The sequence below is a fragment of the Pezoporus flaviventris genome, unplaced genomic scaffold (genome assembly GCF_033815535.1).
Source record: "Pezoporus flaviventris isolate CSIRO_AGI_PZ_B2104156 unplaced genomic scaffold, CSIRO_AGI_Pfla_v1 ptg000097l, whole genome shotgun sequence".
In the NCBI taxonomy this organism is placed as follows: domain Eukaryota; kingdom Metazoa; phylum Chordata; class Aves; order Psittaciformes; family Psittacidae; genus Pezoporus; species Pezoporus flaviventris.
Window position 1 is genome coordinate 4,241,872 of NW_026892645.1, and position 12,367 is coordinate 4,254,238.

At 42.6% G+C, this 12,367-nt stretch overlaps 1 protein-coding gene and 1 long non-coding RNA gene across 9 annotated transcripts in view; one reads left to right on the forward strand and one right to left on the reverse strand.

Moving 5' to 3' along the window:
• Window positions 1–2,926: 2,926 nt before the first annotated feature.
• Window positions 2,927–5,053, reverse strand: LOC133281291 (uncharacterized). The gene is made up of 2 exons (XR_009747453.1): window positions 4,537–5,053; window positions 2,927–3,034 (listed from the first exon to the last, which is right to left on the reverse strand). It is a non-coding gene; the product is annotated as an uncharacterized LOC133281291 (long non-coding RNA).
• A 236-nt stretch (window positions 5,054–5,289) lies between these two features.
• RALGPS1 (Ral GEF with PH domain and SH3 binding motif 1) overlaps window positions 5,290–12,367 on the forward strand; it is a 75,893-nt gene continuing 68,815 nt past the window's right edge. For 3 of the 8 annotated variants that reach the window (XM_061476644.1, XM_061476651.1, XM_061476652.1), the window contains exons 1-2: window positions 5,290–5,434; window positions 9,708–9,828. The gene's annotated coding sequence lies outside the window, so the exon portion shown is untranslated. Of the gene's footprint in view, window positions 5,464–9,523; window positions 9,618–9,707; window positions 9,829–12,367 lie in introns of all 8 variants that reach the window. The other 5 variants (XM_061476646.1, XM_061476647.1, XM_061476648.1 and 2 more) reach the window with 5 other exon arrangements.

Genomic DNA, 12,367 nt, shown 5'->3' on the forward strand with positions numbered 1-12,367 from the left:
GAGGAGTTAATATATCCTCAACCAAGTTGTATACTACCAGTGATTTGCTGAGACAGACTTATCCTTCCTGGGACAACTGGAATTTTGCAGAAAGAATTTTTGCTTTACATTCATGAAAACACAGCTGATACTATTAAATCTGGTTAAAATTTACCATCACCATTGCCAGTATTTTATTGTGAGAGATGTATGCCAGCAAAGACTTTTGTTCTCTAATAAAGCTGAATTAAATTTAAATAGGTTTTAATCTCATGTGGTGGCAAAGGGTGTGTTTGTCTAATGCTAATGCAGCTGAAGGATGTAGCTATCTTTACTGGCCTTGGGGTTTTGGGGGGTGGGAGGTTGGTTGATATGGACAGACTGAGGAAGATAAACCATTTCAGCAAAACATCTGCTCAAATCCCCTTGCTTGTATGGACTGAAAATACGATGTAGAATGGGGTAAAGAAGACATGACTGCTAGGAGAGGAATAAATGTAATGTTGCTTTGACTGGGAGAGCAGGGAAACAGAATATAATGCTGCTTCTTGCATTCCCCTCCTTATCTGGTTTGGTTTGTTTTGCTTGAGCTGGTAGAATTGTTCCATCTTGTCAGGCAGCCATCCAAGTTAGAAATCAGATGCAGCAAGGTTGTGTCCATGGAACTCGACACAGCTTTTAGAGCCAAGATGCTCACCAGTTCTGTCAGGAAATACTTGCTGTGTTTCCTTCATGATAGGTTTCTGTCCACAAAGCAGCCATACAGGCAGCTTTAGCTCTTTCCTGTGCAGACTTGTGAGTTGGGAACCATGTGAGCTGACATGATCCTCCACAACTGCATTATATATGTCACAGACTTGTTTACAGCCGATACTTCCCAAAGGGAATGTGGCACAGATATCACAAAACACTGGGCACCTTGTGGAAATCGCTTTAGCTTGCAAGTGTACAGAAGGGGCTGCACCACAGCATCACTCACGTGCCCCAGTAGCTTGTGGTTATTGCTGTTTGAAGGCAAGTGGAAAGTTTCCTCCTTGATATGGCTGACTGGCTTTAGTCAAGCAAAACAAACATGCTGGATTTTGTTTGTGCTATGCAAGTGCAATCTAAGTTACGGAGTTCCAGATAAATTTACCCTTTAGACCAGATACTGTTCGTAAGGACACTAAACTTTTTGGGAGTGATGGGGGAAGGGCAAGTTTCTAAGAATTTCTTTCACATAGAATCTGGAGAGAGGCTTCTGATAAAGGTCTGTAGTGACAGGACAAGAAGGAACAGCTTTAAATTGACATATTGAGATGAGATCTTAGGCAGAAGTTCTTCCCTGTGAGGGTGGTGAGGCGCTGGCGCACATTGCCCAGAGAAACTGTGGCGGCCCCATCCCTGGCAGTGTACAAAGTCAGGTTGGACAGGGCTTGGAGCAACCTGGCATTAGAGAAATGCCCTTGACCAAACAAATGCCCATCCTTCTATGAAGAATGATTTTTTGAGGCAGTTTTGCAAGGCTGATGGATAATTCATCAGTAAAAGGCAGTGTCAGGGCAATACTAAGGTGCTTGTTTGAAAACATAGTAAGCAGGTAAAGGACAGTGACTCTATCTAGATATAAGTGAAATGTGATGGTAAGAAAATAGATATATTGAGAATTAATGGAAAAGCCCTTAAAATGAAGATACACAATTGCTTTTGGAAGAAAAAACTTGTGAAAACAATTAAGGGATATGACCAAAGCAACAAGATTAGATAACTGTATTTGGAGGTTTAATGTGTCAAAACTTGTCAAGCTAGTCAAAGCTGAAGTGATGATGTTACAATCAAATTTCACACAGTGTAAAGCACAGTGTCTGGTCAAGAGTCATTCATAATGCATCAGAAGACTTCACAGTATTTGAATAGTCTCTTAAGATTGATTTCTCTCCTTCTGTAGAGAGAAGTCCTCTGATAGAAGACATGGAGTTCCCCTGGGCTCAGATACAAGATGACACAAGTCAACTGCCTGTGTAAAATGGCTCGTAGCTTCAAAGGACCCCTTCTTTGTCCATGTTGTCCACACAAAGATGTGGAAGTAAGAGAAACTGTGGTGGTGTACATTATTTTAAGATTTATAAGATGTCTCTAGACTACCAGAATAATTCTGATATTCTTTGCACTTAGCACTTAGAAATTTTTCAGGTTTTTCTTTAACTCCCTTTTTGTCTAGTGAACTTTTTTCAATGTATTTTTACTGCACAGAAATCAGATTTCATCTAGTTCTATCTAGAGATACCCCACTGACCTTGGGTAGTTCATATTTGTTTAAAGTTGCAATCCATGGCAATAATTACAGTACCATAGTACAGTATGTGTGGTTAAACTTCAACTTTTCTGCTTGTTTAGAGTTTGTCCCTAATAAGTTGGAAAATATTTTAGGCTACTTCAGCACAGATAGCCAATAAGAGTATTGTATTGGCTTAACTAAAGTAACTTATTTCCAAAGCACGAAATTTGGTAAAGCTTGAAAATGTTTTTCTCTAAATCAGCTTCAAGCAATGCTGACAGACAAATGCACACAGAAAAAAAGTTTGGTTATTGAAACTGATAGTTTATAATCTTAAATAACAAACAAGTTCTTGATCTACTTTCATTTGGTTCATTTTTCCTCCTATTGTATTGTTCATGGATTCAGGAGAAAATTAAAAGAAAATTCAATCAAATGTCAGTTGAACTATAGACAGAAACACTGTATTAAAATCTTGGGAAATTACCTGGCTAATGGCATTGTCCAAAGTGACATTACGTGGCTGGGTACTTTGCCAACCCTTTCAAATAACTCAGGTCAGTACAACCCTAAATCTTGCCTATGCATTTTTTTCCACCAGAGGGTGCTGGCCAGTTTATGAAAGTATAAATTACGTAGGGACCATTTAAGGTGCGTCACGGAGGAGAAACCTGAAACAGGAACTAAAAAAAAGTTTCCAACCTTTGTTTATTATAGTACCCTCAACAGGAGCGGCTGCCAAGTAACCCCATTCTTAGCAGGGCAGTGTTTATATCCAGGATTTCAGAGGATGTCCTGCTGTAATGCACAAGACCTATTTAGGCAGTGGCAGTAGACATCATCACTTTGCAGTACTTTAAGCATCAGTTTGGAATCTCATAATTATTAGGATAGGAAGTAACTACCTTTCAAATTGTTTTTTTCTGAATCCTTTAGAAATACCAGTAGCTATATATATATATAATTATTATAATATATGTAATGACATATATATTATTGTTGTTATTTTAAGAGGACTGTAGCCCATGAACTCTTATTTTAATGTCCTGGCATTCTGATATAGGACAGAGTGAAAACATTTTCCCAGACAATCTTGTACTCTTTCTCTAGTGGGAGCTGATGCTGGAAGTTTTAGAGGAAAGCTCATGTAGCTTAGTAGTACTAACAGGATAAACTCTGCATATGCCTATGAACTGACTGGAGATTCATATGAAATTAGTTAAAATTCTTCAGCCATTCTGGAGGTATAGTGTGTAGGGAAAATAACTTTCCATATAGTGCATTTGGTTTTGATGTGGATATTGGAGTTGTGAGCATCAGTATTCACAAGCAGATTCCAAATCTATATTTATTTCTATAGTATATTTTCAAATAGAATCTTTCTGCTTTGGAAAGAAAGCTCACATGTTTAATTGGGATGTCTGAAGGTGTTTAAACTTCTCTGGACTTGACAGTCATTGAAGTAACTAGTTACTAGTTACTCCTAGTCTCCTTTAGTAACTGGGATATTGGAGAAAGACCTGGTTTCAGCTGTAAGTTATTTTTTTCTCCTTCGTATTTGCTGGTGCAGTGCTGTTTTGGCTTTAGTCTGAGAACAGTGCTGATAACACAGCATGGTTTAGTTGTTGCTCAGTAACGCTTACTCTGATCAAGGACTTTTCAGTCTCGTGCTCTGCCAGTGAGGAGGGACATGGGAAGCTGGGAGGAAGCAGAGGCAGGACACCTGACCCAGACTAGCCAAAGGGGTTTTCCATACCACAGCACATCATGCCCAGCATAGAAACTGAGGGGAGTCACCTGGAAGGGACCCACTGCTGTTCGGGTTGGGCTGGGTATTGGTCAGTGGGTGGTGAGCAATTGCATTGTGCATCAGTTGCGTTTATTGTTTTTCTTTTCCCCCCTTCAGTTTTATATTCTCTCCCCTTGTTGCTTTCCTTACCATTAGTAGTAGTAGTAGTTGTTCTGTATTATAATTCAGGTATTGGACTGTTCTTCTCTCAACCCATGTTGTTCACATTTTTTGATTCTCCTCTCCATCCCACCCAGAGAGGGGGAAAGGGGAATGTGAGTGAGCGGCTGCATGGTGCTGAGTTACTGGCTGGGCTTAAACCACAAGAGAGACAAGTTATGTGTTCTGGACATCATACCATCTCTCAAACGGCCTCTGAGTACCCTCACTAGGGTTTTGTTCTGTCATGTGTAACACCACAGCTCAATCTGATGGACTGGAAAGCAATCCTGCATGTAGCTAATACCACACAGGGCAAATGTTTTCCCTTCAGTGCTTGCAGGCCACCTACCCGCTGACCACTGCTTGTGGAGAAGCTGTAATTCAAAGAAAGATGCACCTTGCTTTGGCCATGTAGCTTCGAGCACTGTCCTGCACCACTGTCGAGAGATGAAGCGTTTAGCATATGGTAAACCATGCACAGTGGGAATGTCCTCTCCTCCAAGTACGCTCAGGAAGCCGCAAAGCCCGGCCCGTTGCTGTGGGAGAACGCGTTGCCTCACTGCCGGGCGTCTCCCGCACCGTCGCTGGGCTGTGAACCCGACCCCGGGCTCGGTTTGGGGGTCGAGATGTTCTTCCATGCATGTACCGCAGGAGTTCCTATCCGCACCGCGGCCAGGGTGAGTGGCTGGAGACAACCCATTTGCCGCCTTTGCGCGTAAGACGGGCCGCGTTACCTCAGGGAGCGCCTGAACCCGCCGCCCGGTGCCAGGCTGCGGGTGGGACCGACCAGGGGCACAGCGTCCTGCGGGGACAACACCGGCGCTCCAGAGCCCACGCTGCGGCCCCGTGGGCCCGCCCTGTGCCGTTGAGGGCCCGCCCTGTGCCGCTGAGGGCCCAGTAATCTGAGGGCCCGGACCCGCCGGCGGGAGGGCGAGGGCGCAGCCCAGCACGCGCAACGCACCTGCAGGCGGCGGTGGCAGCTCCTACGCAGTGCCAGCCCCGCAGCCGATTGGCTAGCGCTCCCGTGCGCAGCAGCGATTGGCTGTCCGGCCCGTCATTCCAGTGCTCCCCGTTCTCGCCCCTCGCCCCCCCCTCAGCCGGCTTGGGCCTCATCCGCCGCGGCAGCAGCGGGTGGGGGGCTCGGTCCGGCGGGCGGCCTGAGGCTGCCCACCCCCGGCCCGCTGCCGGTGGGGTCCCCGCGCCGAGAAGCCTCGTAGGCGACGCTGGGAGCAGCCGTTCCCGGGCAGGTGAGACGCGGACAAGCCCAGCGGGACAGGTGGGACTTCCCCCCCCTTTCACCTCAGCGCGGGGCGGCTGCGCTCGCCCAGCCCCGCCCCGCTATAGGCTCGTCCGCCGCAGCCCCCCACCCGGTTGCCCGTTGCCGTCTCCGCTTCGGGCGTGTGCTGTGGCTGGAGCTCTGCGGCGACGGGCCCGGCAGGAGCCCGCCCTCCAAGGACGCTCAGCTCCTGGGGCTCCCGGCGCCGTGGAGGGGCGGTGAACGCGGTGTGGGGCGCAGCCGGTCTCTGAGAGCGGCGGTGGCGCGGCCCGCGGGCAGGTGCGCTGGAGGAGGATCGGTGCCGCTCACCGCGGCCTCCGGCGCGAGGCCCCGCCTTGTGAGCGCCGCTCTGGGCCGGGCCGCACCGGGTTCTGACTGAGGGGCGTCGGCGGGTGCCCACGCGGCCTTGCGGCCTTGCGGCCTTGGGCCCAAGGTGCGTTCCCTGCCCGCGCTGCGTGCCCCGGCTTGCGCGAGCCCTGCGCGCCTTTGCCGCCAGCGGTTGCGGCCCCGCACAGGTATTTCCCCAAGGGGCTGCGGTGTTTCGCTCTGGGACAGCCGGTGTTGTGCTGCCCGAGGCTTGGTGGGCAGTGGGAGGAGCCCTTCTAGAGGATGTATTTGTTGAGCAGGGTAGTGGGGGGAGCAGGTGGAAACCTGCTGGGTTTGGCCACATCCTCCCCTGGGATTTCAGAATAAATCTGAAAACCATTTGCATATCATGTGAGTGATACTGTGCAAGTCCTGTTAAAGAACTTTGGCTGACATCTGTTTTCAAAGCGCTTCAGATAATTTTTGGGCTGGCTTCAGCATGTCAAAGGTTTTGGCATGCACTGGAGAAGGAGCTGTTGCTGAACTTTTCAGTTGTAGAACCGCAGCATGCCTTTTGTCTGTTTTTCTGTACCTAAAAATATTGAACATAATCTCTTATCTCGCTTATTATTGAAAAAATGTTTATAGAATCACAAAATGGTTTGCGTCAGAAGAGACCTTAAAGCTCACCCTACCACTGGCAGGGACACCTTCCACTAGACCAGCCTGCTCCAAGCCCCATCCAGCCTGGCCTTGAGCACTGCCAGGGATGGGGCAGCCACAGTTTCCCTGGGCACCCTGTGCCAACACCTCACCACCCTCACAGGAAAGAACTTCTGCCTAAGGTCTCATCTCAGTGTCCCCTCTGTCAGTTTAAAGCCATTCCCCCTTGTCCTGTCCCTGCATGCCCTTGACTTTTTAAGTCCCTCTCCAGTTTTCTGGTAGGCCTCCTTTTTAAAATTTAAAATTCAATCTGGGTTGGTCCCTTTTAGGATTTGGAAAGATATTCCTTGCCTTAAAGACATTGTAGTTGAATGTAGCAATCTGCCCTTTATGGCCAACAGGTGCTTTTAAAGTCAGATTTGTTTTCACACTGAACATTCATGCTGTGCCTAGTAGTCATTCTTCATGTGTGAGAAGGACAGGAAGTGTGTGTACTAAGGATAGAACTATGTGCACTTGTTTGCTAGTTTTCTGTGTTGCCTGTCCCGCATGGTGTGGCACCAGTTTGAAGAGAAAAACAAAACAGCAACAGAAAAACACACCAAAAACCAAACAAAAAAAACCCCACCCAACAAACAGAAAACTCCTATTATAACCAAGTTCTTTTATTCATTTTTTTTGTTCATTTACCTTATTTTAGTAAAAGGGCGATATCTAGGAATCAAGAGGGGCCATAGTTATGAGCTTTGCTTTTTGTTCTATGTGAATTTTGTTTATATTATGAACTCTCAGTGCAATGTTAAAGAAAAAAAAAGGATTAATTCTATAAATAGACAAGGAAATAGTAGACAGAATGGGGAGGATTTTAAGTTCTAAAGCATTTGGTGAAAATGATACTTGATTATAATGCACATTTTTCATATCCTTATTTTAAAAAGGAAGGTAAAAGTTCCCAGTTTGTCTCATGTCATCTTCAGGTGACAGAAGGTGAAGAAGGTTTAGGTGTGGGGTTTATGCCAATTAGTGTATTCACATTTTAAATGTTTAATTCTGCCACTGGTATGTGAATGTAGATTCCAGTTTTGTCCTTTGCCAAAGAAAAAAACTGTTTGACATAGTTAAATTATGCTGCTTTAAATGACTTTCTGTTTTGACTACATCTGTTGATTTCATAAGCAGTCAGAATTAGATATTCAGAACTATCACATCTCTTAAGTACAAGGATTTTTAAGAACGGAGACTAGTTTAAAAAATGTGGTTTCTTATGTTTGGATCTGAAGACAGTTACCTATTTTGCATAAATTTCTCCAAAATAAATGTTTATAGAACGTGTTGCACCAAAGAAGTTGAAGAAAATAGAAAGTTAATGGAAGCTTTAAAAGTTCCTTTAGCAAGTAATATGAAACATAGGGATTTTATACTATTTTACAGTTACCTAAGATATGGTTTGGAATTACCTCATTTTTATAGTGGTTTTTTTTTTTCCTGATTCCTGTCATTCCTTTATATATAAAATCAGAATCATAGAATGGGTTGGGTTGGAAGGGACCTTAAGCTCATCTAGTTCAACCCCCTGCCATGGGCCGGGACACCTCACGCTATGTTGTCTGTATGTTGACCTTAGTATTCTCCATAGCTCAAAGCTTTTCATCAGCTATAGCAGATAACTGTATTATTATAAAAAATAATTTTTACTGGGTTTGTTTTGTGAAACACATGCTTCAACTTGAATGAATGTTGTCTCTTTAAAAGTTGCTCAGTTAATTTGTGGCAAGGTGCAGCAGTTGTGTTTAATGCAGGATGCCAAATACTGATGCATCTCTTTTTTCCCAGCAAGAGGCTGTTTTCTTCCCTGTTTGTTAATGTTTTCGCGAGCTTCTGTTTGGTAACATCAGGAGTTGGGGGTGTGTATCTGTTTCTGATAAATGCTTTCTGTCTGCCTCATTGATGCCCATCTTCAATACCAAATGACTTTTGACTTATCAACAGCACGGGGGGGGGGGGAGGTGGAGAAACAGGAAGAATTAATGCTGCTTAGTTGAAAAGTTTGGATACACTGGACATTGCCAGCACAGAGTTTGCAAAGGCATTTTTTTTTTTCCAGCTGTATCAAATTTTTACTTTAAAAGTTAGTTTTTAAAGCCATAGAGAGTGAAAGAAGTAGGTAGAATGGAGCACTCTCACGGACACATGCAAGCAAAAACTGAATTGCCAGGGAACAAGTCTGACTGACAAAGCTGAGATCGGGTGTGAACGTACATGGTGTGTGTAATTTTGCTTGAAATACCGAAGTGGATGCTAGCGCATGTGTAACTTGTTATTTGGATTCTTCTATGAACTAGGATCCTTTCTTATGCAGGGAATGCCAGCTGTATGCATAGAGTTTGGGTAAGTTTTGAGTGTGTGGATGCTACTTTTCTAGCAAAAGATGGTTTTCTCTGATGCCAGTAAGAATTATATGTGTTTAAAGACTAGAAGATACACATTTTTGTAAGTGAAGGCTCCTTAGCAGTAGAAGGAGAACAGAGACTGCAGCAGAGGCACAGAGTAACACCATGTGATCCTCAGTGATTTTTTAACTTTATCAAAGCAACATGGGCTTTAATGGGATTTTCATGTCAGCTTCCATATGAAAGTGTCTATCTTCGAGATTCTTCTCGTTTGATGTATACTTTTCTTAAACCGCTGTTGTAAAAGTTGGTATAAGCAAAAGAGGAGAAAAGGGAAGGGCTCTGTCTAAATATCACCACTCAAGTTATCTAAACAGTATCTTCTCAGGTTTGTGGCTGACCATGTTTGGTGAAGAGCTGTGGCTTAACTTGCTGATACAGAAAAAGAGGAATGATTGTATTTGGTTTTGTGTCCATTCTGCTTTGTTTAGTTAAGTCTTGAGGAAAATGAAGTGAGAATGAGTAGCATTTACCATTCATAAAGCACCTTGAAAGAAGTTACTAAAACCAGTAAGCAAACCCATATTAGCTTGGATCTTGTGTTGAGTGGCAGAGTGAGGAAGAGTTACAGGTACGTATTTGGAGAATATTTAATTATGAAATTCTTGGTATGTTGCTTTTCCCCTCTGTGATGTATTTAGTTTTGAGTTTGGGAATTTATCACATACAAGTGAAACTAGAATGAGGAACTATCCATCAAACCTGGGAGGGAGAGCTATGAACAAAAATAGCAGGGTGCATATTTCAGATAAAGAATGCACAGTTTGGGAAGAACCAAGTTATATAATAAAGGTCACCACAATCCTGTTTCCTATTAATTTACAGGAATGTCATGCTTTTAAACAGGAGAGAAACCTACTGAATAGCCAGAACTAGACCCAACAACCAACTAATGGAGGTTTGCAACAAAATGGGTTGAGTGAGTGCAGAGCCACCTTATTCCACTGTAAGTATGCAACTGTAATTAAAGTCACAGGTATTCTCCCATTTTCACTTGTTTGATAACACAGATTACAGAAGTGTCTGTCAGTTTTCTTCTGTTCAGAGAATCTAGAGGCCCATTAGAGTCATGATAGTATTGTATTATGCTGTAATACAGCAGATAGACATTTCTTTTCCTGGGAGTGTTTTATTGAGATTCCCCTAAAGTATAACTCTGCTAAGCATATGTCTTGTCCTTCTAACCTATGTAATCAGCATAGGTTAGAAGGGTAATGGCTTGTGAGGCAGGATTTATGCTGGAGAGGAGGTTCCTAACTTGTGAGCTTGTTTTGTTTCTTTGAGATTATTATTTGTTCTTTCTTAAGGACAATTATTGCTTTGTTACTGTTGTGAACCTAGAAATATTTTTCATTTTGTTCACTCTGGTGTTATGCAGCAGTGCTTTCTCCCTTTTCCCCTCATTTTATATATTAATCTTCCAGTTTCTTACAATTTGCCTGCTTCATCAAGTGCTCAAAAGTCCATCACTCATCAATTTTCTAGCTACTGACCTAAAGGATTCAGACCTGAAGAACTGGTTGGTTCTGGATAGCAACCATTATTTTGGTTGCTGTTTGGATGAAATGAATAATCCTCAAAGCTTTTGCTTTGGTTTCCCAATTTCTGGACTATTGTAAATCAACTTCTGCCACCACAGTGCTCAGCATTAGTTCAATGAAAAAATGGGAAGGGGAGGAAAAGGGAGTTTGTTTCATCCATTTGTCTTCAATTAAGGCATTCTTTATTTTTGTCTTGCCTTTTTATTTTTTTTCTTCCTTACTGGAGGAAAAAAAAACATTCTTTTTCTAAGAGATGCTGTAAAATAGGCTCTCAGAGTAATTGTGTAAACCCCTAAGACCTAGAAAGCACTTTCTTTCCAGTTTAATTTCTTAATCTATTAAAGATGAATACTTGTTCTTTTCTGAGGTATGAATACATATTAAAACAAAGGATTTAAGACATTTTGAGAACAGGCCTGTAGTAAGAGTCGCTGCCACCTAGTGGAACCATGCTCTAAAACTATGTAAATAGCGCTTTACTATGTTTCTTTTCCTTACGCAGCTAGTGTTGATTGTATCATAACTTGTTAATACAGTAAATGATGGTAGAAGTAGCTGAATAGGGAGATGAGGAGAGAACACTTATTAGTTAACTTGTAAATATAATAAACGGTCATTAGGGTGAACTCTAGTTATTAGTGGATATAGTAAAGTTATGGGACATAATTGGGATAAAAGTAGATCACATTCAAACCTGCATTGTCAGCCTCCTGCTCTTCCATGGTTTTAGCAACTAAGGATCCTGTGAGATATTTAATAATTTTGAAATAGATTTTGACAGTTTAGGGGGAGTATGAAGAGTCTTTTCATTATGGGTTGTGCACACAGGCCTGTAAGACCTTGAACCTGCTTTTTCATGAGTAAGACTTGATTGATTGGCAGCTTACTGCTGCAAGAATCAGTTTGTCAGCCTGTTTGCTCAGGAGGGATGTGTATTATTGAGGAATATTTATTTTGGTGATTTCATTTTGTGGGTGGTTAAATCAGTGGGGTTAACATGTAGTTAATCCACAGCCCCTTAATACTTATTATGGTTTTGGTTAAAATCCTATTTCAGTTCTCTGAAGATTGACAGGTCTAGTGATCATAAGTCTGGGACACATTGTTAGTTCTGCTCAACTTTTGTCTTTGTGCTCGTAGTGTAACAGAGAATGGTACAAGCTGCTGCACTGAACTTTGGAGTTCTGTTTCCCTTCAAAAGGTGTATTGTCATTTGATCTTGTCACACCCATTTATAGGGCTTTATATAGAAAATAATAAATTATTCCATTACATTTTCATTATTATTCATTCAGTAAGTAAGAAGTTCCTCAGAAAGGAATGCGTGTGAAACTGTTAAACTGCTCATGGCCTATTTTATCTATAGGTGGTACTGTTGCCTAAAGCATAATGAAATGTATTAGGCAATTTCTGGTGAATTGGATACTGAAAATATGCAAGAGTTTTTGTTCAGAAGGATCTTTAGTTGTATAAATGTAATGGCTTTTTAATCTTCTGCAGCCTAATTGCTTTTTTCTTACTAAACTGTTGGCAATTACTATTTAAATCCAGGCTTTTGAAAATTTCAGCATTTTCCTGTTGTACAAAATGGCCACTAAGGTTTAATGTTGAACTACTTCTAAAGGACTTTTGAAATGAAAAGAGGCTTTTCATAGAAAGCATTGTGACTATTTAGGCAAGTTGACTGTCCAGTCTCACATATGCCTTTGTGCATGCAGTGTATATCATGAATAGACTCAGAATGGCAGATGAACATTGCTATTTTCTGAAGGAAGTGGGGTTTACACGGCTTGTTTCTGCCTTTGCTCTAGGAGATGTGGTCTTTTTCCTCCACTTTGCGCAAATCACACGTGAGGGATGAGAAATGGGGTTTGAGAGGTGATACTTGACTGGGCAGGGGCACTGAGGAAAGTGAAGGTGTGATGTAATGTTTGAATGTACTAA